Raw genomic sequence first — 25,949 nt, forward strand, 5'->3', positions numbered from 1 at the left:
GCCCTTTGTCACTACTGAACCAGTAAATAAAGTCGTGGCTCATCTCATTGTGGTTCCAGCTGCACTTTTCTCTCCAAGCACCATTATCCCTGATTTACCGGTCTATGGAAAATCAGACGAAGCTCGCCTCCTTATAATATAAAGATTCAGCCATCCCAAACTTCTGGGAAAGAGAATTCCCACTTGAATGAATTCCCACTTTGTGATTTTTTCTCACTCCAGTTGTGACTGAGGATGAAGGGTGTCACTCTTTCCTTTTCTAGTCCCACTCTTCCACTGCTCACAACAAATTTTAAATGTAATCAGGTTGGTGATATGGCTGATGATAAAGGTCTCAGACTGGTTAGGTTCAGTGATAAGAACAAGTCAGACAGATTTCTTTAGTCAGCCACAAGTTACTAACAGAAATAACGGAGGTGTATGGTGGATCTGTGGGTAGCACTGCTTCCTCACATCACCAAGTAGCTGGGTTCAATTCCAACCTCTGGCGACCCTCTATGTAGAGTTTGAATATTGTCCCCGTGCCTGTATGGGTTTCCTCTCAGTGCTCCAGTTTCCTACCACAGTCCAAAGATATGCAGTTCAAAGTGAATTGCCCGTAGTACCTCGGGATGCGTAGGTTAGATGGGTTAGTTATGGGAAATGTAGAGTTACATGGAAAAGGTAGGGGGCACGTCCAAGTGGGATGCTGTTTGGTGGAGCAGTGCAGACTTCATGGACGGAATGCCCTACCTCCACACTATAGAGGTTCTATGACAATGACAATAAATTTGGACTGTACAAACACCCAGTGGTTACATACTTAATCCACATTTATCAAGGTCTTGTATGTTTCATTCTCATTCCAAGAGTAAGCTGTTAAAACCTTCATAATATAAGCCCTTCACCCCAGGAATACGTGAAATGAAATATCTCTGAACTGCTTCCAATGTAATTCTATCTTTTCTCACATAAGGAGACAGAAAAAACTAATCTCACACTCAGATCATAATGTTTATAATTGTTTTCTCAAAGTGCTGTGAGTCTTTGGAACACTCCTCCCCACAGACCATTGGAGGCAGAAATATTGAATATTTTTGAGTCACAGATGGAAGGTTCATAAATAACAACAGAGTCAAGGATTATCGAGGAATGGGCGGCAATGTGCAGTGTGGGGGGAAATGTAGATAGTGGTATCAAATAACACGGCTTCACAAATTAATGCAAACTTAAATGATAATATCGATAAAACGTTAAGGGGGAATACAAGATGACGGCGATCCAGAAGGTCTTCTTTGCTGGGCTCTGCATCAACACACGGGCAAAGTGGTTCTCTAACCCACTCCATCCCAGCCATTTATGTAAAATTCAACACTAAAAAGGGATAGAATCTTTACTAATCCCGTTTTGTCAAGTGGAAATGACAAAACATGGGAAAGGATCAAGTAAGTCCCAACACACGGTGCACCCGTCAGAAGCATCGAGCCTGCCTGAGGCTGTAGCTGCAACCCACTCTGCTCGTTCAATGGACCCAGTTCCTCACCAGGCCTTGGTCACTGAGTTCACCAAGTTATGTGAAATGATTGAAGCCATGATTGAAGAAGGGTTCAGCTGTGGTTCGGGCCGCTCTCAGCCGTGCTCCAAAAACATGAGCAGCAACTTGACAGCCTTGGAAACAGAACAGACAATGCCAAGTGTCGAACTGCAGCGACAGAGATCGTGATCGATTCCTCTCAGGAGAGGATCCTCGCCATTGAAAACCAGGTCCATACCTTAACTGAACAAGATGACGACCTCGAGAACAGGGGTAAGATGAAAAATATTCACATCGTCGGTTTGCTGGAGCAGACAGAGGGTGGTCAGCCAGCGAGTTTTTTCAAGAACTGGCTGCAGCGATTTCTTCACTTCAAAACTGAGAAGGGATGGGTGAAGAGTGAAAACGTTCATCGGATTAAGGCACGGAAGTGAGACTCAGACCAACGCCTTCATCCCATCCTTGTTCGGTTACATAGTTATGGGGACAAACAAAGACTAATGGAATCTTCCAGAACCCAGGGTAAAGATCCGATGGGTTTAATTCACGAGGGCTCCAGTATTATGTTCTTTCAGAACTTTTCAACGGCGGTGATTCAGAAAAGAAAATCTTTTGATGATATCAAGAGAAGAGTAAGGGAACTCTGGATTGAGTATTCCTTACGGTACTCAGCGATGTTCCATATTGCTTTCAATGGATCCACGAACTCGACTGACTCTCCAGAGAAAGCGAAAACTTTGTGGACATTTTAAAGTAAACTGGATATTTAGATAATCCTGTTTCTCTCTTAAAGAAATTTTGTTGGATTTTTATGCTATTAACCAGTGTTCAATTATAGCCGGGAATGGGTAGAGTCCTCATTTTTAACTTCATCATTAGTATTACTACTCTTTTTTTTCTTTCTTTGCTTGTGTCTGGGGTGCAGCTCAAGCTGGAGGGAGTTACAAAGGTAGTTGTGATGACTAAGTGCCGACAGAAGGGCAGTTCAAGCCCGATGTTTGTTGTTAATTGCCCTGGATTCCATATTGGTAGTGGGCAGAAGATAAAGTTTTGAGATATGTAAGCATCCCCAGTGGGCAGTGGGGGGGTAAATTCCCCAATCGAGTGTCATTGGCATTTTGGATTTTATTTCGTTTTTTGGATTTTTATGTGTTTAGCTTTGGAAAGTTTTGAGAGCTTGTTGGTTGCAGTGGTTTTAGTTTGTACAATTTTTAGGCCAATTGAGTCTTTTCTTTATTAATGATCAGCGATGTGTTATTCGATTTGAAACTCTAGAGTTGAAATGCTGCTACAGTGTGTTCTGGATAATGATGTGCTTAAATGTTGTACCTGGAGCATTTAGGGGTTCCATCTGCCAGTCAAAAGGAAAAATGTACTTTCTAGTCTTAAAACAGAGAGGTTGGATCTTGTCCTATTGCAGGAGATGCACCTGGATGACAAGGAACATTTGACGTTACAGCAGAGTGGGTTTGATCCGGTTTATTTCTCATCTTTTAATACTAGGAGTAGGGGAGAAGCCATACGAGTGAAGAAGAATCTTCCATTTAAATTACTAGATTGTATTAGACATTCACGGAAGGATCATCATTCCCAAAGTCTTGAACTATGGGAAATAATACAGTATTTTTAATGTTTATTGCCCCCTAGCGCACCGTCTTAAAATCCTGGAAGATGCATTTTCCAAAGTAAGTTATCTTTCATCATGGCACGTTATTGAGTTCTCGTCTGTCTTATGGCCCCACGATGGACAGAATGTCCAAAGGTCCCGCAATACCCTCGTTATAATGTAAGCAATTAATGGGTTAGAGCTGGTGGATACCTGGAGGCAGATCTACCTCACAAGTAGGCATGTTATTTTCTCCTTTAACCCGCACAAATGCCACACGAGGGTTGATCTCTTCCCCATCCCTGCAACAATCTTAGATACAGTGGCATCCTGCACAATTGGGAATATTACCCCAACATACCTGCCCCAGAATTAAGATAGAAGTCACATAAGATTATGTTGTATGCAGATGAGGGTCTTATGTTCTTGTCAAATCACACAGTTTCGGCAGCTCACGCGATGCAATGCATTAATGCGCTTGTCGCCTTTTCGGGTTATAAGATTAATTTTACAAAGTTTGTGGCCAAGCCAATGGGAGGTCGTAGGGAAATACCTGATATTGAAGGCATATCCTGGTTTCCTTTTAAATGATCACGGGGGTGGTTTCCCTATTTCAGTATATTCATTGCATCTGTCTTTGATCATTTATTTAACGTGAACTGTGTCCATTTGTTTGACAAAATAAAACAAGACCTTCAAAGATGAGAGGCACTTCCAATATCCAGACTAGGTCGGATAGCTGTTATTAAAATGAATGTCCTTCTTTATTTGCTATACCCCATGTGAATGCTTTCTTTGATATTTCCCTGACAGATATTTAGGAGACTTAATGGCTGGTTTAGCTCTTTTATTTGGCACCATAAGCGACTCTTTATCAAGCTAACCAAATTGCAACTACCCCACAGATTGTGGGGAGTAGATCTCCCAGATCAAAAGCTATCAATTAAGCTCTTTATTATCTTACGTGAGTGTCTGGGCCACTGAGGACTCAGCGTCAATACGGTGAGATATTGAACCCTCTCAGACAAAGTGAACCCTTATAAGTTCTGTTGTTCTTAGACAAAATGACAACATTTATGGAGTATTCTCATAACCCAATAATTATCAATAAAGTTAAAGCATGAATGACAATGAGTCAGATCGAGGGCAATACAGCCAAAACCTTGTTTCTTATCCCGATAATTGGTATACCAAGTTGCCAACTGGGGAAAATGGATTCCATGTTTAAACTGTGGGAAGCCACGGGTGTACCTTGCTTCAGTGATTTAGAATTAAAAGATTCCCAACAGTGTGGAAACAGGACTTTGGGCGCAACAAGTCGACTTCGACCAACCCAGACCCATTCCCCTACCATCCTATATTTACCAACCTACACATCCCTGAACACTATGGGTAATTTATCAATAGCCAATTCATCTAACCTGCACATCTTTGGATCTTAGAGTTGTGAGGCTGCAGTGCTATCTACTGAGCCACGACGTTTTATTTGATGGAGAAACAATGACATCATTTGATCAAATAATTCGTAAGTATGGACTACCTAGTAGAGACCGCTTCTGTTGGTTTGTTTTTCAAATCAGAGATTTGATTTTAAAAATTAAACTTTTAACAGATTCTTACAAATCCGATAGAGAGAAGCGGGTGCTTAATGCTCAGAATACACTCTCTGTCAGTACCCTTTAATATTAGTTGGAGAGTGTCCCCTCAGACGAGACTGTGCAGCTTTGTGATGTCTGCAAGAGAGAGTTGGGGTTCAGAACACCTCGGAGACATGGGAGGACATTTGTGAAAATGCTCGAACGATTTTGATCTGTAATAGGACCCATTCCATGCAGTTGAAAATTCTTCATAGGGTCTATCTGACCCCAGATTGTCTCTCAAAATTCAAAGTGGGATTACCTTCAGCATGTCGTAAATGAGGAATGACGACAGGCACTCTTATTCATTGCTCGTTGTCCTGCTGCAGGCTTCATATATATTGGAGCACTGTGTTAGATGTGATAGAATGGGTCTTGGGGACTGAATTGGAGATGGACCCGGTTTTTCTTTTCCTGGGCCTGCCCAGGGTACTTTACAGAGATGCACACGAGGAAAAATTATATTCTTACTTTCTGTGCTAGGAAAAATGTTTTGTTGTGTTGGATGTCTGAAAATCCCGGGTCTGTTGGGTCGTCGTAAGTTCTTCATGGATAATATCCCTTTGGACTTTCTCACCAGTGTGGTACATCAAAAAACAAAGATTTATATAAGACATGGCAGCCCTTTTTGGATTACCACGATACAGTTTATCTGTCACATTAATAAGGACTTGTATATAGCCATGACGATATGGTCTAATGAATCTAATATCCAGCGAGGAAGAATTATGAACATAAAAATGTGTATCAGTTAATGCTCTTGAAGAACGAGACCGATCGTTTTGTTATGCTGAGGTGTACTATGTATTCATTATTTATTGTTTATTTTTGTTTATTTCTCTGTCTATTTAGTGTTTTTAACTTATTTTGTATGTACATGCTCACGAGTGTAATTTTGATCAGTTATTTGAGTTGTGTTGTTATTGGGTTATTATAATATTAAAAATCTCTTTTTCAATAAAATTACTATTTTTAAAATTAAGATGCTAACATTGATAGAATAGAGTCCCAAAGAACTCTCATTAGAGAGACCACTCATTCTTCTTTACCGTGAGCGTCACCACATTTCGGGTGATGGGGTGACGTTGAGAGAGCATCCCCTTCATGGTAATCTCAGTCAGTCTGAGGAACTGAACCTGCGCAGTGGGCCTCCCTCTACACCACAAACCTGCCGTCCAGCCAACTGAGGGGCGACAGAGCAACTGTTGCAGACAGAAGCAGTCACAGGCAAAGGGCAAGAGAAACTTTCATAACAATGAAAAGGGTACAATTTAGATAACGGTCAAGATAACGGCTGAGGGTAAAAATGTTCTCTGCTCGAAATTGTATTTTATAACACGACGTGCTTAGAAGCTGTCTTTGATTTAAGATTATTAAGGTGAGTCAAGTGAAATAACCAGAATGATTAAGTGTGATTGGACATCTATAACCAAAAAAAAAGTGTAGATTTTTGTTTGGTCAGTGTTAAGTATGCTGACCGTTGCATGAAAGTATATAGCTGATGGAATATATTGTTAGGAGAGTGCATTCCATGGGAAATGCCGTCGAACAGGCACTTGAAGAAAACTGGGGTAAAAGTGCCTGAGTGCCGTCTGGTCAGTGACAGGAACCCAGAAAGTTGAATGACTGAAGGTTCCTCTAATATGGAGCTGAGAAAACCATCAGATCAGCCGGACCTTATTAAATGCTAGAACAAGTTTGAAGGGCTGAATGGCCTCAGCGTGGTTTGAATTGTGTGTGATTTGAAAAATGTACATCTCTACTCCTTCCTCTTATGTGTTACACACTGGGGCACTGCCATTTTCCTGAAACTGGGAATTATTTGGAACATTATTTGGAATTTTCCATAATCGGCATTCTCCAGAATATTCTATAACAGTCGTGACGGGGGGAATTGAAAACGAGAGAGAGAGAGAAAGAAGGCGCTGCAGTGAGCGTGTTGGAGCATGAGCCTTGATGGGGGTCAGTGCTATAACAGATATACAGTGACTGTGAGGGAACAGAGAGAATACGGTGACACTTACCCTGTTAGAGTGAGGAAGGTTATTGATGGTTGTCCTGTATTGCTGGATATTTCTTCAGACCCTAGACATTGCACTGAGCTAGGTGGTGAGCACAGACCATGCTCGGTGGGTCTGGTGGTATGGCCCCTTCTGGGAAGGGAATGGTCCCCCTCTGTATTAGCCCATCCACTATGCCCGCCATGCTCTGTCAACAAACCGTGGTGTAATGTCCCCTTATATGCCATGCTCGTGGTAATCTGTGCAGGGCAGCACCAACCTGAGAAAGCTCAACCGTGTGCCCCTTGGCCTTTTAAAAATGGCACCAGTGCCAGGGATCACGGAATATCCAGAGGCACCCGGGCGACTGTGTGTATCTCCAGTCATGATGGGTGGGAGAATCGGGCTGGTATTGAATAAGAGGGACACCATGGGGTCGGGTAGGTAGCTAATGAGGTGAGTTCGATAAGATAGCACCAGGAATCTAGCTCAGCTTCGTACAGACAATCCCTCTGTCACAGTCAATGAAAATTAATTTGAGACAAATTAATGTTTTACACAGCTCAATGTGTCGAAGACTCTTTAGTCCTCCCTCCCAGTTGCAATGCTGCAGGACAAATGCTCATTCAAAACTCTCAATCGCCTGAACTCACACTAGTATACCATTCACTCATAATTCTTCATAATACTGACCCGTATTGCATGATACGATCGAAATGTCTTCATTTCAGCATTCTGGAACCAGTGAACATATCTTTCCATTACATTTTTCCTCGGTCTCCCCCTCCCTGTCTCTATCCCAAAACGCACGTATTTGCAGTCATACGGTTCTACAGACGGAAACAGGCCCTTCGGCCCAGATGTTCCATGCCGATCAAAATGTACATCCACACTCATCCAATTTCCCTGCCCTTGCTCAGTATCCTCTAATCCTTTCCTATCTGTGTATGTGTCCAAATGCCTTTTCAATGTTGTTATTGTACCCACCTCAACCACTTCCACTGACAGCTCAGTCCATATGTGTACCATTATCTGTATTAAAGAGTTGCCCCTACGAGGTAATTTTTATTTTATTCCTCTCAACGCATGAACGGATGTCCTCTAGTCCTCGATTCCCCAACTTTGCTAAAAAACTTGAAGTATTCACCCATGCACGTCTCTCATAATTTGATAAGATCTACACTTCTATAAGAACCCCTTCAGTTTCGTAGGCTGTAAAGAAATAAGTTCTAACCTGTCCATAATCTCCCTATAACTTAAACCCTTTAGCTCAGGAAACATCTCTGAAATTCCTTCTACACTCTTTCTAATTCAATAATATCCTTTCTACAGAAAGGAGAACAAAACTGAAACCAATGCTCCAACTGCAGCCTTACCAACACCCTGTACAACTGCAACATAATGTCCCAACTTCTACACTCAATGCGCTGATGAAGGTCAGTGTGCCAACAGCCTTCTTCACTGTCCTGTGTATCTGTGACTCAAATTTCAGACAACCGTTCACCTGATCTCCAACGTCCTTTTGTTCCACTGCACTACTTAAGGCCCTCCCATTCATCACTAAACTCCTACCTGGATTTGACTTTCCAAAATGCAAGACGTCACACTTATCTATATTAAACTCCACATGCTATTTCTCAGCCCACTTCCCCTGCCGATCAAGGTACTGCTGCAATTTCTGATAATGTTTCTCACTGGATGCCTCCTATTTTAGTGTCACCTGCAAACGTATTAACCTTGCATTGTGCACTCTGGTCCAAATCATTGATATAGATAACAAACAGCAATGGGGCCAGTACCGACCACTGAGGCACTCCACTAGTCACAGGCCTCCAGTCCGACAAGCATCCGTCCACCATAGCCATTTGCTTCCTAACGCCAAGCCACCAATTTACCAGATTATCTTGGAGTCCATGCGATCTAACCTGCTCGAGCAGCCTACCATGTGGAACCTTATCAAAGGCTTTACTGAAATCCATATGGAATATGTCCACCACCCTGCCCTCGTCAACCTTTCTGGTCACTTGCTCAAAAAATTCGAACAAAATTTGTAAAGCATGATCTGCCACGCATATAGCTATGCTGACTGTTCAAGTCAAACTCTGTCATTCCAAATGTATGCATATCTTATCTCTCAGAACCTTCTCAAGTGGTTTACCGAAAACAGATGTGAAGCTTACTGGTCTGTATTTCCCAGGTTTTCTCTTTGCACCCCTTCTTGAATAAGGGCACATTATTTGCTATTGCCCAGTCGTCCGGGACCTTGGCCCCTGACCTGTCTTCTCTCGCCTCTTGCAGTGCTCTTGGATATATCTGGTCAGGACCAAGAGATATATTTGACTTTATGCATTCTAATTTGTCCAACAGCACCTCCAATGTGATATGGACTGCACCAAGATATGACAACTAACCCTCCCCCCCACCCCACCAAAAAAAAAGGTCACAGATCTTCATGTTTTTCTTCATGGTAAACACAGAGGGGAATTTGAGGACCTCGCCCATCTCTTGTGGTTTTACAAATGAATGCCTACTTTGGATTTTAAGGCATCCTATTTTCTCTCTAGTCGTTCTCTTTCTTTACGACACTGAAAGCACATCTTTGGATCCACCCTCATTTTTCAGCTAAGGCTATCTCATACCCCCTTTTCGCCCTCCTGATTTCCTTCTTCAGTGAATTCCTGTTTCCCTTCTGTCTCTCCAGAGATTCCATTGATTCCAGCTGCCTGAACCTGAGCCACGCCTCCTTTTTTGCAGCACAGAGCCTGATTATCTCTTGTCATCCAGGGTTCTCTCTTCCTGCCTCACGTTCCCTTCACCCTCACAGGAACATATAGACCTCGACTTTTAAAGACCTCCCACTTACCAGAGGTCATTTTGCCTGGAAACAAGCTACTCCAATCAACCTTTGCAAGTCCCTGTCTAATTCCAACAAATTCGCCTCGCCCCAATTTAGAACTTGAATCTGTGGACCAATTTTGTCCCTCCCATAACTATTTTAAAATTAATACAGCTCTAGTCACTTATCCCAAAATGCTCCCCCACTTTACCTTTGTCACCTATCCTGCCCTATGCCCCAACAGTAGGTCGAGTTTGTCCCTTCCCGAGTAGAACCCTCTATATACTGCTTATGGAAACTTTCCTGAATACACTTAACAAATTTCATTCCATCTAAGTCCTTAACACTCTGGATGTTCCAGTCCACGTTAGTATGGTTAAACTCACCTATTATGACAATCCTATTGTTCCGGCAAGTCTCCCCAGTGTCCCTGCATATTTGTTTCTCCAATTCGCATTGATTATTTAGAGGCTTACAATGCAACCACTATAACATCACCAGCCCCCTCTTACTGCTTTACACCATCCACAAAAGCACACTGGACATTATCTCAGTTATTTCATCTTTAAATACTGGAGCGGTATGCGCCTGAATCGGAACTATTGGTATTTAAACTGTTTCCATTTACATCTCTCCTTTGCAATGATTTTCACACGCACAGCGCCCCTTGTCAAGGCACAGTGGAGACATAGAGCTGTAAATGGATGGGAGCAGCGCATCCTGTCACTGCCAGCATCAGCTGCAAGATTCCCCACACTGGGCAGTGATCTAACACACTGCTAACGAACAATGCAAAAGCCTGGGGTTATGTATGAATGAACCAGTGCGGTCTGCACAGCTCCTCACGCTGGACATTTAGCACAGGATTATAGATCAAGCATTGGTGTGGGCTGCACAGAGTTCCACTCTGGACATTGCTGGGTTGCATTCAGCAGTTCGCTAGCCGGATCTACACAGTGCTCCATCCTGAACGTACAATGGAGGGTCAGGTTATGTGAGTTGGATTACGAATGTGAGAGAATGAAGCATCTGGCAAAGCCTTTATTTTGTGTTTTCATTCTTGTGATTGGACCCTTCAAATCCTGACTCATCCGATTTGACCCGACCCTCTGGATGAGTGATGGTGACTGTTGTTACGGCATCTGGGTCTGCAACATGACCAACAAATGGAGCAGAGGCTGCAGAGAGGGCAGCCTACATAAAATGGCAAGAGGGAATCACTATTAGATCAGCCGTGCTCTGAGTGAATGGTGGGGCAGGATTGTGTGGACCACGAATGCAACATATTCATATATTTCTGTTTGTAACAGGCAAACTCCCCTTCTCTCCCAGTGTCCCATTCTGGTGGGGAGTGAGTCACCACCTCCTGTTGCAGCAGAACAGGCTCCTCGGGCGCACTCGCCTCCAGATTTCCCTGTGCCCTAGTTTCTAGCAGTTGAATGACTGCCTCCTCTTCCTGTGTCCCAGTCTCGAGCGGTTGAGTGACTACCTCCTCTTCCTGTGTCCCAGTCTCGAGCAGTTGAATGACCACCTTCTGTTCCTGTGTCCCAGTCTCGAACAGTTGAGTGACTACCTCCTCTTCCAGTGTCCCGGTCTCGAGCAGTTGAATGACAATCTTCTGTTACTGTGTACCAGTCTCGACCATTGAGTGACACCCTCCTGTTCCAGTTTCCAGACTCGAGCAGTTGAGTGACTGCCTCCTGTTCCTGTGTCCCAGTCTCGAGCAGTTGAGTGACTGCCTCTTGTCCCGGTGTCCCAGTCTCGAGCAGTTGAGTGACTGCCTCCTGTTCCTGTGTCCCAGTCTGGAGCAGTTGAGTGACTGCTTGCTGTTCCTGTGACCCAGTCTCGTGCAGTTGAGTGACTCCTTCCTGTTCCTGTGTCCCAGTCTCGAGCAATTGAGTGACTCCCACCTGTTCCTGTGTCCCAGTCTCGAGCGGTTGAATGACTCCCTCCTATCCCTGAGTTCCAGTCTCGTGCAGTTGTGTAACTCCCTACTGTTCCTGTGACCCAGACTCGAGCAGTTGAGTGACTCCCTCCTGTTCCAGTGACCCAGTCTCGAGCAGGTGAGTGACTGCCTCCTGTTCCTGTGTCCCAGTCTCGAGCGGTTGACTGAATCCCTCCTGTCCCTGTGTCCCAGTCACAAGCAGTTAAATGACTCACTCCTGTTCCTGTGTCCCAGGCTCGAGCAGTTGAATGACTCCCTCCAGTTCCTGTGTCCTAATCTTGAGAAGTTGAGTGACTGCCTACTGTCCCTGTGTCCCAGTCTCGAGCAGTTGAATGACTCCCTCCTGTTCCTGTGACCCAGATCGAGCAGCTGAGTGACTGCCTCCTGTCCCTGTGTCCCAGTCTCGAGCAGTTGCGTGACTACCTCCTGTTCCTGTATCGCAGTCTCGAGCAGTTGAACGACTCCCTCCTGTTCCTGTATCCCAGTCTCGAGCAGTTGCGTGACTACCTCCTGTTCCTGTATCGCAGTCTCGAGCAGTTGAGTGACTGCCTCCTGTCCCTGTGTGCCAGTCTCAAGCAGTTAAATGACTCCCTCCTGTTCCTGTAACCCAGACCCGAGCAGCTGAGTGACTGCCTCCTGTCCATGTGTCCCAGTCTCGAGCTGTTGCGTATCTAGCTCCCGTGCCTGTGTCCCAATCTGGAGCAGTTGAGTGACTCCCTCCTGTTCCTGTTTCCCAGTCTCGAGCAGTTGAATGACTCCCTCCTGTTCCTGTGTCCCAGTCTCGAGGAGTTGAATGACTCCCTCCTGTTCCTGTGTCACAGTCTCGTGCAGTGGAATGACTGCCTCCTGTTCCTGTGTCCCAGTCTCGAGCAGTTGAGTGACTCCCTACTGTACCTGTTTCCCAGACTCGAGCGGTTGAATGACTGCCTTCTATTCCTGTGTCCCAGTTTCGAGCAGTTGAGTGACTCCCTCCTGTACCTGTGACCCAGACTCGAGCACAGACTCGAGCGGTTGAGTGACTGCCTCCGATTCCTGTGTCCCAGTCTCGAGCAATTGAGTGACTCCCACCGGTTCCTGTGTCCCAGTCTCGAGCGGTTGACTGAATCCCTCCTGTCCCTGCGTCCCAGTCACAAGCAGTTAAATGACTCACTCTTGTTCCTGTGTCCCAATCTCAGGCAGTGGAATGACTGCCTCCTGTTCCTGTGACCCAGTCTCGAGCAATTGAGTGACTTCCACCTGTTCCTGTGTCCCAGTCTCGAGCGGTTGAATGACTCCCTCCTGTCCCTGTGTTCCAGTCTCGTGCAGTTGAGTAACTCCCTAATGTTCCTGTGACCCAGACTCGAGCAGTTGAGTGACTCCCTCCTGTTCCAGTGACCCAGTCTCGAGCAGGTGAGTGACTGCCTCCTGTTCCTGTGTCCCAGTCACAAGCAGTTAATTGACTCCCTCCTGTCCCTGTGTCCCAGTCTCGAGCGGTTGAATGACTCCCTCCTGTCCCTGTGTTCCAGTCTCGTGCAGTTGAGTAACTCCCTAATGTTCCTGTGACCCAGACTCGAGCAGTTGAGTGATTCCCTCCTGTTCCAGTGACCCAGTCTCGAGCAGTTGACTGAAACCCTCCTGTCCCTGTGTCCCAGTCACAAGCAGTTAATTGACTCCCTCCTGTCCCTGTGTCCCAGTCTCGAGCAGTTGAATGACTCCCTCCTGTTCCTGTGACCCAGTTCGAGCAGCCGAGTGACTGCATCCTGTCCCTGAGTCCCAGTCTCAAGCAGTTGAGTGACTCCTTTCCGTTCCTGTGTCCCAGTCTCGAGCAGTTGCGTGACTACCTCCTGTTCCTGTATCGCAGTCTCGAGCAGTTGAGTGACTCCCTCATGTTCCTGTTTCCCAGTCTCGAACAGTTGAGTGACTGCCTCCTGTCCCTGTGTGCCAGTCTCAAGCAGTTAAATGGCTCCCTCCTGTTCCTGTAACCCAGACCCGAGCAGCTGAGTGACTGCCTCCTGTCCATGTGTCCCAGTCTCGAGCTGTTGCGTATCTAGCTCCCGTGCCTGTGTCCCAATCTCGAGCAGTTGAGTGACTCCCTCCTGTTCCTGTGTCACAGTCTCGTGCAGTGGAATGACTGCCTCCTGTTCCTGTGACCCAGTCTCGAGCAGTTGAGTGACTCCCTACTGTACCTGTGTCCCAGACTCGAGCGGTTGAATGACTGCCTTCTGTTCCTGTGTCCCAGTTTCGAGCAGTTGAGTGACTCCCTCCTGTACCTGTGACCCAGACTCGAGCACAGACTCGAGCGGTTGAGTGACTGCCTCCTATTCCTGTGTCCCAGTCTCGAGCGGTTGACTGACTCCCTCCTGTCACTGTGTCCCAGTCTCAAGCATTTGAGTGACTCCCACCTGTTCCTGTGTCCCAGTCTCGAGCGGTTGAATGACTCACTCCTGTCCCTGTGTTCCAGTCTCGTGCAGTTGAGTAACTCCCGACTGTTCCTGTGTCCCAGACTCGAGCAGTTGAGTGACTCCCTCCTGTTCCAGTGACCCAGTCTCGAGCAGGTGAGTGACTGCCTCCTGTTCCTGTGTCCCAGTCTCGAGCGGTTGACTGAATTCCCCTGTCCCTGTGTCCCAGTCACAAGCAGTTAAATGACTCACTCTTGTTCCTGTGTCCCAATCTCAGGCAGTGGAATGACTGCCTCCTGTTCCTGTGACCCAGTCTCGAGCAATTGAGTGACTCCCACCTGTTCCTGTGTCCCAGTCTCGAGCGGTTGAATGACTCCCTCCTGTCCCTGTGTTCCTGTCTCGTGCAGTTGAGTAACTCCCGACTGTTCCTGTGACCCAGACTCGAGCAGTTGAGTGACTCCCTCCTGTTCCAGTGACCCAGTCTCGAGCAGGTGAGTGACTGCCTCCTGTTCCTGTGTCCCAGTCTCGAGCGGTTGACTGAAACCCTCCTGTCCCTGTGTCCCAGTCACAAGCAGAAAAAGACTCACTCCTGTTCCTGTGTCCCAGGCTCGAGCGGTTGAATGACTCCCTCCAGTTCCTGTGTCCTAATCTTGAGAAGTTGAGTGACTGCCTACTGTCCCTTTGTCCCAGTCTGGAGCAGTTGCGTGACTACCGCCTGTTCCTGTATCGTCGTCTCGAGCAGTTGAGTGACTCCCTCATGTTCCTGATTCCCAATCTCGAACAGTTGGGTGACTGCCTCCTGTCCCTGTGTACCAGTCTCAAGCAGTTAAATGACTCCCTCCTGTTCCTGTGACCCAGATCGAACAGCTGAGTGACTGCCTCCTGTCCCTGTGTCCCAGTCTCGAGCAGATGCGTAACTACCTCCCGTTCCTGTGCCCCAATCTCGAGCAGTTGAGTGACACCCTCCTGTTCCTGTTTCACAGTCTCGAGCAGTTGAGTGACTACCTCCTGTTCCTGTATCGCAGTCTTGAGCAGTTGAGTGACTACCTCATGTTCCTGTTTCCCAGTCTCGAACAGTTGAATGACTGCCTCCTGTCCCTGTGTGCCAGTCTCAAACAGTTAAATGACTCCCACCTGTTCCTGTGACCCAGACCCGAGCAGCTGAGTGACTGCCTCCTGTCCATGTGTCCCAGTCTCGAGCTGTTGCGTATCTAGCTCCCGTTCCTGTGTCCCAATCTGGAGCAGTTGAGTGACTCCCTCCTGTTTCTGTTTCCCAGTCTCGAGCAGTTGAATGACTCCCTCCTGTTCCTGTGTCCCAGTCTCGAGGAGTTGAATGACTCCCTCCTGTTCCTGTGTCACAGTCTCGTGCAGTGGAATGACTGCCTCCTGTTCCTGTGTCCCAGTCTCGAGCAGTTGAGTGACTCCCTACTGTACCTGTTTCCCAGACTCGAGCGGTTGAATGACTGCCTTCTGTTCCTGTGTCCCAGTTTCGAGCAGTTGAGTGACTCCCTCCTGTACCTGTGACCCAGACTCGAGCACAGACTCGAGCGGTTGAGTGACTGCCTCCGATTCCTGTGTCCCAGTCTCGAGCAATTGAGTGACTCCCACCGGTTCCTGTGTCCCAGTCTCGAGCAGGTGAGTGACTGCCTCCTGTTCCTGTGTCCCAGTTTCGAGCGGTTGACTGAATCCCTCCTGTCCCTGTGTCCCAGTCACAAGCAGTTAAATGACTCACTCTTGTTCCTGTGTCCCAATCTCAGGCAGTGGAATGACTGCCTCCTGTTCCTGTGACCCAGTCTCGAGCAATTGAGTGACTCCCACCTGTTCCTGTGTCCCAGTCTCGAGCGGTTGAATGACTCCCTCCTGTCCCTGTGTTCCAGTCTCGTGCAGTTGAGTAACTCCCTAATGTTCCTGTGACCCAGACTCGAGCAGTTGAGTGACTCCCTCCTGTTCCAGTGACCCAGTCTCGAGCAGGTGAGTGACTGCCTCCTGTTCCTGTGTCCCAGTCTCGAGCAGTTGACTGAAACCCTCCTGTCCCTGTGTCCCAGTCACAAGCAGTTAATTGACTCCCTCCTGTCCCTGTGTCACAGTCTCGTGCAGTGGAATGACTACCTTCTGTTCCTGTGTCCCAGTCTCGAGCAGTTGAGTGACTCCCTCCTGTTCCTGTGAACCAGTCTCGAGCAGTTGAATGACTCCCTCCTGTCCCTATGTCCCAGTCTCGAGCAGTTGAATGACTGCCTCCTGTTCCTGTGTCCCAGGCTCGAGCAGTTGACTGACTCCCTCCTGTTACTGTTACCCAGTCTTGTGCAGTTGAGTGACTCCGGCTGTTCCTGTGAACGAGTCTCCAGCAGTTGAGTGACTCCCTCCTGTTCCTCTGTCCCAGTCTCGAGCGGCTTACTGACTCCCTCCTGTCACTATGTCCCAGTCTCAAGCATTTGAGTGACTCCCACCTGTTCCTGTGTCCCAGACTCGAGCGGTTGAATGACTGCCTTCTGTTCCTGTGTCCCGGTTTCGAGCAGTTGAGTGACTCCCTCCTGTACCTGTGACCCAGACTCGAGCACAGACTCGAGCGGTTGAGTGACTGCCTCCTATTCCTGTGTCCCAGTCTCGAGCAGTTGACTGACTCCCTCCTGTTCCTGTGTCCCAGGCTCGAGCAGTTGACTGACTCCCTCCTGTTACTGTTACCCAGTCTTGTGCAGTTGAGTGACTCCCTGCTGTTCCTGTGACCGAGTCGCCAGCAGTTGAATGACTGCCTCCCGTTCCTGTGTCCCAGTCTCGAGCAGATGAGTGACTCCCTCCTGTACCTGTGACCCAGACTCGGGCGGTTGAATGACTGCCTTCTGTTCCTGTGTCCCAGTCTCGAGCAGTGGAATGACTCCCTCCTGTCCCTGTGTCCCTGTCTCGAGCAGTTGAATGACTCCCTCCTGTCCCTGTGTCCCAGTCTCGAGCAGTTGACTGACTCCCTCCTGTCCCTGTGTCCCAGGCTCGAGCAGTTGACTGACTCCCTCCTGTTACTGTTACCCAGTCTTGTGCAGTTGAATGACTCCCTCCTGTCTCTGTGTCCCTGTCTCGAGCAGTTGAATGACTCCCTCCTGTCCCTGTGTCCCAGGCTCGAGCAGTAGACTGACTCCCTCCTGTTACTGTTACCCAGTCTTGTGCAGTTGAGTGACTCCGGCTGTTCCTGTGAACGAGTCTCCAGCAGTTGTGTGACTCCCTCCTGTTCCTCTGTCCCAGTCTCGAGCGAGTGACCGACTCACTCCTGTCACTATGTCCCAGTCTCAAGCATTTGAGTGACTCCCACCTGTTCCTGTGTCCCAGTCTCGAGCAGTTGAGTGACTCCCTACTGTACCTGTGTCCCAGACTCGAGCGGTTGAATGACTGCCTTCTGTTCCTGTGTCCCGGTTTCGAGCAGTTGAGTGACTCCCTCCTGTACCTGTGACCCAGACTCGAGCACAGACTCGAGCGGTTGAGTGACTGCCTCCTATTCCTGTGTCCCAGTCTCGAGCAATTGAGTGACTGACTCTGATTCCTGTGTCCCAGTCTCGAGCAATTGAGTGACTGCCTCCTGTTCCTGTTCCAGTCTCGAGCATTGAGTGACTGCCTCCTATTCCTGTGTCCCAGTCTCGAGCAATTGAGTGACTGACTCTGATTCCTGTGTCCCAGTCTCGAGCAATTGAGTGACTGCCTCCTGTTCCTGTTCCAGTCTCGAGCATTGAGTGACTGCCTCCTATTCCTGTATCCCAGTCTCGAGCAGTTGCGTGACTACCTCCTGTTCCTGATTCCCAATCTCGAACAGTTGGGTGACTGCCTCCTGTCCCTGTGTACCAGTCTCAAGCAGTTAAATGACTCCCTCCTGTTCCTGTGACCCAGATCGAACAGCTGAGTGACTGCCTCCTGTCCCTGTGTCCCAGTCTCGAGCAGATGCGTAACTACCTTCCGTTCCTGTGCCCCAATCTCGAGCAGTTGAGTGACACCCTCCTGTTCCTGTTTCACAGTCTCGAGCAGTTGAGTGACTACCTCCTGTTCCTGTATCGCAGTCTTGAGCAGTTGAGTGACTACCTCATGTTCCTGTTTCCCAGTCTCGAACAGTTGAATGACTGCCTCCTGTCCCTGTGTGCCAGTCTCAAACAGTTAAATGACTCCCACCTGTTCCTGTGACCCAGACCCGAGCAGCTGAGTGACTGCCTCCTGTCCATGTGTCCCAGTCTCGAGCTGTTGCGTATCTAGCTCCCGTTCCTGTGTCCCAATCTGGAGCAGTTGAGTGACTCCCTCCTGTTTCTGTTTCCCAGTCTCGAGCAGTTGAATGACTCCCTCCTGTTCCTGTGTCCCAGTCTCGAGGAGTTGAATGACTCCCTCCTGTTCCTGTGTCACAGTCTCGTGCAGTGGAATGACTGCCTCCTGTTCCTGTGTCCCAGTCTCGAGCAGTTGAGTGACTCCCTACTGTACCTGTTTCCCAGACTCGAGCGGTTGAATGACTGCCTTCTGTTCCTGTGTCCCAGTTTCGAGCAGTTGAGTGACTCCCTCCTGTACCTGTGACCCAGACTCGAGCACAGACTCGAGCGGTTGAGTGACTGCCTCCGATTCCTGTGTCCCAGTCTCGAGCAATTGAGTGACTCCCACCGGTTCCTGTGTCCCAGTCTCGAGCAGGTGAGTGACTGCCTCCTGTTCCTGTGTCCCAGTTTCGAGCGGTTGACTGAATCCCTCCTGTCCCTGTGTCCCAGTCACAAGCAGTTAAATGACTCACTCTTGTTCCTGTGTCCCAATCTCAGGCAGTGGAATGACTGCCTCCTGTTCCTGTGACCCAGTCTCGAGCAATTGAGTGACTCCCACCTGTTCCTGTGTCCCAGTCTCGAGCGGTTGAATGACTCCCTCCTGTCCCTGTGTTCCAGTCTCGTGCAGTTGAGTAACTCCCTAATGTTCCTGTGACCCAGACTCGAGCAGTTGAGTGACTCCCTCCTGTTCCAGTGACCCAGTCTCGAGCAGGTGAGTGACTGCCTCCTGTTCCTGTGTCCCAGTCTCGAGCAGTTGACTGAAACCCTCCTGTCCCTGTGTCCCAGTCACAAGCAGTTAATTGACTCCCTCCTGTCCCTGTGTCACAGTCTCGTGCAGTGGAATGACTACCTTCTGTTCCTGTGTCCCAGTCTCGAGCAGTTGAGTGACTCCCTCCTGTTCCTGTGAACCAGTCTCGAGCAGTTGAATGACTCCCTCCTGTCCCTATGTCCCAGTCTCGAGCAGTTGAATGACTGCCTCCTGTTCCTGTGTCCCAGGCTCGAGCAGTTGACTGACTCCCTCCTGTTACTGTTACCCAGTCTTGTGCAGTTGAGTGACTCCGGCTGTTCCTGTGAACGAGTCTCCAGCAGTTGAGTGACTCCCTCCTGTTCCTCTGTCCCAGTCTCGAGCGGCTTACTGACTCCCTCCTGTCACTATGTCCCAGTCTCAAGCATTTGAGTGACTCCCACCTGTTCCTGTGTCCCAGACTCGAGCGGTTGAATGACTGCCTTCTGTTCCTGTGTCCCGGTTTCGAGCAGTTGAGTGACTCCCTCCTGTACCTGTGACCCAGACTCGAGCACAGACTCGAGCGGTTGAGTGACTGCCTCCTATTCCTGTGTCCCAGTCTCGAGCAGTTGACTGACTCCCTCCTGTTCCTGTGTCCCAGGCTCGAGCAGTTGACTGACTCCCTCCTGTTACTGTTACCCAGTCTTGTGCAGTTGAGTGACTCCCTGCTGTTCCTGTGACCGAGTCGCCAGCAGTTGAATGACTGCCTCCCGTTCCTGTGTCCCAGTCTCGAGCAGATGAGTGACTCCCTCCTGTACCTGTGACCCAGACTCGGGCGGTTGAATGACTGCCTTCTGTTCCTGTGTCCCAGTCTCGAGCAGTGGAATGACTCCCTCCTGTCCCTGTGTCCCTGTCTCGAGCAGTTGAATGACTCCCTCCTGTCCCTGTGTCCCAGTCTCGAGCAGTTGACTGACTCCCTCCTGTCCCTGTGTCCCAGGCTCGAGCAGTTGACTGACTCCCTCCTGTTACTGTTACCCAGTCTTGTGCAGTTGAATGACTCCCTCCTGTCTCTGTGTCCCTGTCTCGAGCAGTTGAATGACTCCCTCCTGTCCCTGTGTCCCAGGCTCGAGCAGTAGACTGACTCCCTCCTGTTACTGTTACCCAGTCTTGTGCAGTTGAGTGACTCCGGCTGTTCCTGTGAACGAGTCTCCAGCAGTTGTGTGACTCCCTCCTGTTCCTCTGTCCCAGTCTCGAGCGAGTGACCGACTCACTCCTGTCACTATGTCCCAGTCTCAAGCATTTGAGTGACTCCCACCTGTTCCTGTGTCCCAGTCTCGAGCAGTTGAGTGACTCCCTACTGTACCTGTGTCCCAGACTCGAGCGGTTGAATGACTGCCTTCTGTTCCTGTGTCCCGGTTTCGAGCAGTTGAGTGACTCCCTCCTGTACCTGTGACCCAGACTCGAGCACAGACTCGAGCGGTTGAGTGACTGCCTCCTATTCCTGTGTCCCAGTCTCGAGCAATTGAGTGACTGACTCTGATTCCTGTGTCCCAGTCTCGAGCAATTGAGTGACTGCCTCCTGTTCCTGTTCCAGTCTCGAGCATTGAGTGACTGCCTCCTATTCCTGTGTCCCAGTCTCGAGCAATTGAGTGACTCCCTCCTGTTCTTGTGTCCCAGTCTCGAGCAGTTGAATGACTCCCTCCTGTCCTTGTGTCCCAGTCTCGAGCAGTTGACTGACTCCCTCCTGTTACTGTTACCCAGTCTTGTGCAGTTGAGTGACTCCCTGCTGTTCCTGTGACCGAGTCTCCATCAGTTGAATGACTGCCTCCCGTTCCTGTGTCCCAGTCTCGAGCAGATGAGTGACTCCCTCCTGTACCTGTGTCCCAGACTCGGGCGGTTGAATGACTGCCTTATGTTCCTGTGTCCCAGTCTCGAGCAGTTGAATGAGTCCCTCCTGTCCCTGTGTCCCATTCTCGAGCAGTAGAATGACTCCCTCCTGTCCCTGTGTCCCAGGCTCGAGCAGTTGACTGACTCCCTCCTGTTACTGTTACCCAGTCTTGTGCAGTTGAGTGACTCCTGCTGTTCCTGTGAACGAGTCTCCAGCAGTTGAGTGACTTTCTCCTGTTCCTGTTTCCCAGTCTTGAGCGGTTGAGTGACTGCCTCCTGTTCCTGTGTCCCCTTCTCGAGCAGTTGAGTGACTCCCTCCTGTCCCTATTTCCAGTCTCGTGCAGTGGAATGTCTGCCTCCTGTTCCTGTGTCCCAATCTCGAGCAGTTGAATGACTACTACCTCTTCCAGTGTCCCAATATCGAGCAGTTGAGTGACTCCCTCCTGTTCCTGTGTCCCCGTCTCGAGCGGTTGAGTGACTGCCTCCTCTTCCTGTGACCCAGTCTAGAGCTGTTGAATGACTCCCTCCTGTTCCTGTGTCCCAGTCTCGAGCAATTGACTGACTCCCTCCTGTTCCTGTTTCCCAGTCTCGAGCAGTTGACTGACTCCCTCCTGTTCCTGTGTCCCAATCTCGAGCAGTTGAGTGACTCCCTCCTGTCCCTATGTCCAAGTGTCGAACAGTTAATTGAGTCGCTCCTGTTCGTGGGACACAGTCCCAAGCAGTTGAGTGACTCCTTCCCGTTCCTGTGTCCCAGTCTCGAGCAGTTGCGTGACTCCCTCCTGTTCCTGTGTCCCAGTCTCGAGCAGTTGCGTGACTCCCTCCTGTTCCTGTGTCCCAGTCTCGAGCAGTTGACTGACTCCCTTCTGTTCCTGTTTCACAGTCTCGAGCAGTTGACTGACTCCCTCCTGTTCCTGTGTCCCAGTCTCAAGTAGTTGAACGACTGCCTTCTGTTCCTGTGTCCCATTCTCGAGCAGTTGAATGACTCCCTCCTATCCCTGTGTCCCAGGCTCGAGCAGTTGACTGACTCCCTCCTGTTACTGTTACCCAGTCTTGTGCAGTTGAGTGACTCCGGCTGTTCCTGTGAACGAGTCTCCAGCAGTTGAGTGACTCCCTCCTGTTCCTCTGTCCCAGTCTCGAGCGGTTGACTGACTCCCTCCTGTCACTATGTCCCAGTCTCAAGCATTTGAGTGACTCCCACCTGTTCCTGTGTCCCAGTCTCGAGCAGTTGAGTGACTCCCTCCTGTTCCTGTGTCCCAATCTCGAGCAGTTGAGTGACTCCCTCCCGTCCCTGTGTCCCAGTCTCGAGCAGTTGACTGACTCCCTCTTGTTCCTGTTTCCCAGTCTCGAGCCGTTGAATGACTCCCTCCTGTTCCTGTTTCCCAGTCTCGGGCAGTTGAGTGACTGCCTCCTGTTCCTGTGTCCCCGTCTCGAGCAGTTGACTGACTCCCTCCTGTCCCTATGTCCCAATGTCGTGCAGTGGAATGAAGGCCTCCTGTACCTGTGATCCAGTCTCAAGCAGCTGGGTGACTCCCTCCCTTCCTGTGTCCCAGTCTCGAGCAGTTGATTGTCAGCCTCCTGTTCCTGTGTCCCAATCTCGAGCAGTTGACTGTCTCCCTCCGTTTCCCAGTCTTGGGCAGTGAAATGAATCCCTCCTGTTCCTGTGACCCAGACTCGAGCAGATGAGTGACTGCCTCCTGTCCCTGTGTCCCAGTCTCGAGCAGTTGCATGACTATCTCCTGTTCCTATTTCCCAATCTCGAGCAGTTGCGTGACTCCCTCCTGTTCCTGTTTCCCAGTCTCGAGCAGTTGAATGACTACCTTCTGTCCCAGTGTCCCAATCTCGAGCAGTTGAATGACTCCCTCCTGTCGTTGTGTTCCAGACTCATGCAGTGGAATGACTGCCTCCTGTACCCGTGTCCTACTCTCGGCCAGTGGAATGACTGCCTCCTGTTCCCGTGACCCAGTCTTGAGCCATTGAGTGACTCCCTCCTGTTCCTGTGTCCCAATCTCGAGCAATTGAGTGACTCCCTCCTGTTCCTGTGTCCAAGCCTCGAGTAGTTGAACGACTGCCTTCTGTTCCTGTGTCCCAATCTCGAGCAGTTGAGTGACTCCCTCCTGTCCCTATATCCAAGTGTCGAACAGTTAATTGACTCGCTCCTGTTCGTGGGACACAGTCCCAAGCAGTTGAGTGACTCCTTCCCGTTCCTGTGTCCCAGTCCCGAGCAGTTGCGTGACTCCCTCCTGTTCCTGTGTCCCAGTCTCGAGCAGTTGACTGACTCCCTCCTGTTCCTGTTTCCCAGTCTCGAGCAGTTGACTGACTCCCTCCTGTTCCTGTGTCCGAATCTCGAGCAGTTGAGTGACTCCCTCCTGTTCCTGTTTCACAGTCTCGAGCAGTTGACTGACTCCCTCCTGTTCCTGTGTCCTAGTCTCAAGTAGTTGAACGACTGCCTTCTGTTCCTGTGTCCCAGTCTCGAGCAATTGAGTGACTCCCTCCTGTTCCTGTGTCCCAGTCTCGACCAATTGAGTGACTCCCTCCTGTTCCTGTGTCCCAGTCTCGAGTAGTTGAACGTCTGCCTTCCGTTCCTGTGTCCCAGTCTCGAGCAGTTGAGTGACTCCCTCCTGTCCCTATGTCCAAGTGTTGAACAGTTAATTGACTCGCTCCTGTTCGTGGGACCCAGTCTCAAGCATTTGAGTGACTCCTTCCCGTTCCTGTGTCCCTTTCTCGAGCAGTTGACTGACTCCCTCCTGTTCGTGTGACCCAGTCTCACGCAGTTGAGTAACTCCATCCCGTTCCTGTGTCCCAATATCGAGCAGTTGAGTGAATCTCTCCTGTTCCTGTGTCCCAGTCCCGAGCGGTTGAATGACTGCCTCCTATTGCTGTGACCCAGTCTCGAGCAGTTGAATGACTCCCTCCCATCCCCGTGTCTCAGTCTCGAGCAGTTGTGTGACTACCTCCTGTTCCTGTTTCCCAGTCTCGATCAGTTGCGTGACTACCTCCTGTTCCTGTTTCCCAGTCTCGAGCAGTTAAATGACTCGCTCCTGTTCCTGTGTCCCAGTCACAAGCAGTTGCGTGACTACCTTCTGTTCCTGTTTCCCAGTTTCGAGCAGTTGAATGACTCCCTCCTGTTCCTGTGTCCCAGTCTCGAGCAGTTGAATGACTCCCTCCTGTCCCTGTGTTCCAGACTCGTGAGTGGAATGACTGTCTCCTGTTCCTGTGTTTCCGTCTCGAGCAATTGAGTGACGCCATCGTGTTCCTGTGTCCCAGTATCGAGCAGTTGAGTGACTGCCTTCTGTTCCTGTGTCCCAGTCTCGAGCAGTTGAATGAATCCCTCCTGTTCCGTTGACTCAGACTCGAGCCGTTGAGTGACTGCCTCCTGTTCCTGTTTCCCAGTCTCAAGCAGTTGAATGACTGCCTTCTGTTCCTGTGTCTCAACCTCGAGCAGTTGAATGACTCCCTTCTGTCGTTGTGTTCCTGTCTCATGCAGTTGAATGACTCCCTCCTGTTCCCGTGGCCCAATCGGGCAGAGGTATGACTGCCCCCTGTTCCTGTGACCCAATCTCGAGCAATTGTTTGACTCTCTCCTGTTCCTGTGTCCCAGTCTCGAGCAGTTGAGTGACTCCCTCCTGTATCTGTGTGCCAGACTCGAGCAATTGAGTGACTCCCTCCTGTTCCTGTGTCACAGTCTCGAGCGGTTGACTGACTCCCTCCTGTCCCTATGTCCCAGTCTCGAGCAGTTGACTGACTCTCTCCTGTTCCTGTGACCCAGTCTCGAGCAGTTGAATGACTGCCTTCTGTTCCTGTGTCCCAGTCTCGAGCTGTTGAGTGACTACCTCCTGTACCTGTGTCCCAGACTCGAGCGGTTGAGTGACTGCCTCCAGTTCCTGTGTCCCAGTCTCGAGCAATTGAGTGACTGCCTCCTGTTCCTGTGTCCCAATCACGAGCAGTTGACTGACTCTCTACTGTCCCTGTGTCCCAGTCTCGAACAGTTGACTGACTCCCTCCTGTTCCTGTGACCCAGTCTTGTGCAGTTTAGTGACTCCCTCCTGTTCCTGTGAACGAGTCTCGAGCAGTTAAATGACTCCCTCCTGTTCTTCTGTCCCAGTCTCGAGCGGTTGACTGATTCCCTCCTGTTCCTGTTTCCCAGTCTCAAGCATTTGAGTGACTCCCTCCCGTTCCTGTGTCCCAGTCTCGAGCAGTTGCGTGACTCCCTCCTGTTCCTGTTTCCCAATCTCGTGCAGTTGAATGACTCCCTCCTGTCCATATGTCCAAGTCTCGAACAGTTGACTGACTCCCTCCTGTTCGTGTGACCCAGTCTCAAGCAGTTGAATGACTCCCTGCCATCCCCGTGTCTCAGTCTCGAGCAGTTGCGTGACTACCTCCTGTTCCTGTTTCCCAGTCTCGATCAGTTGCGTGACTACCTCCTGTTCCTGTTTCCCAGTCTCGAGCAGTTGAATGACTCGCTCCTGTTCCTGTATCCCAGTCACAAGCAGTGCGTGACTACCTTCTGTTCCTGTTTCCCAGTTTCGAGCAGTTGAATGACTCCCTCCTGTTCCTGTGTCCCAGTCTCGAGCAGTTGAATGACTCCCTCCTGTCATTGTGTTCCAGACTCGTGAGTGGAATGACTGCCTCCTGTTCCTGTGTTTCCGTCTCGAGCAATTGAGTGACTCCATCGTGTTCCTGTGTCCCAGTATCGAGCAGTTGAGTGACTGCCTTCTGTTCCTGTGTCCCAGTCTCGAGCAGTTGAATGAATCCCTCCTGTTCCGGTGACTCAGACTCGAGCCGTTGAGTGACTGCCTCCTGTTCCTGTTTCCCAGTCTCAAGCAGTTGAATGACTGCCTTCTGTTCCTGTGTCTCAACCTCGAGCAGTTGAATGACTCCCTTCTGTCGTTGTGTTCCTGTCTCATGCAGTTGAATGACTCCCTCCTGTTCCCGTTTCCCAATCGGGCAGAGGTATGACTGCCTCCTGTTCCAGTGACCCAGTCTCGAGCAATTGTTTGACTCCCTCCTGTTCCTGTGTCCCAGTCTCGAGCAGTTGAGTGACTCCCTCCTGTATCTGTGTGCCAGACTCGAGCAATTGAGTGACTCCCTCCTGTTCCTGTGTCACAGTCTCGAGCGGTTGACTGACTCCCTCCTGTCCCTATGTCCCAGTCTCGAG

The sequence above is a fragment of the Chiloscyllium plagiosum genome, unplaced genomic scaffold (genome assembly GCF_037043375.1).
Source record: "Chiloscyllium plagiosum isolate Xiang-an unplaced genomic scaffold, Cpla_swu_hap1 HiC_scaffold_48, whole genome shotgun sequence".
Taxonomy (NCBI): Eukaryota; Metazoa; Chordata; class Chondrichthyes; order Orectolobiformes; family Hemiscylliidae; genus Chiloscyllium; species Chiloscyllium plagiosum.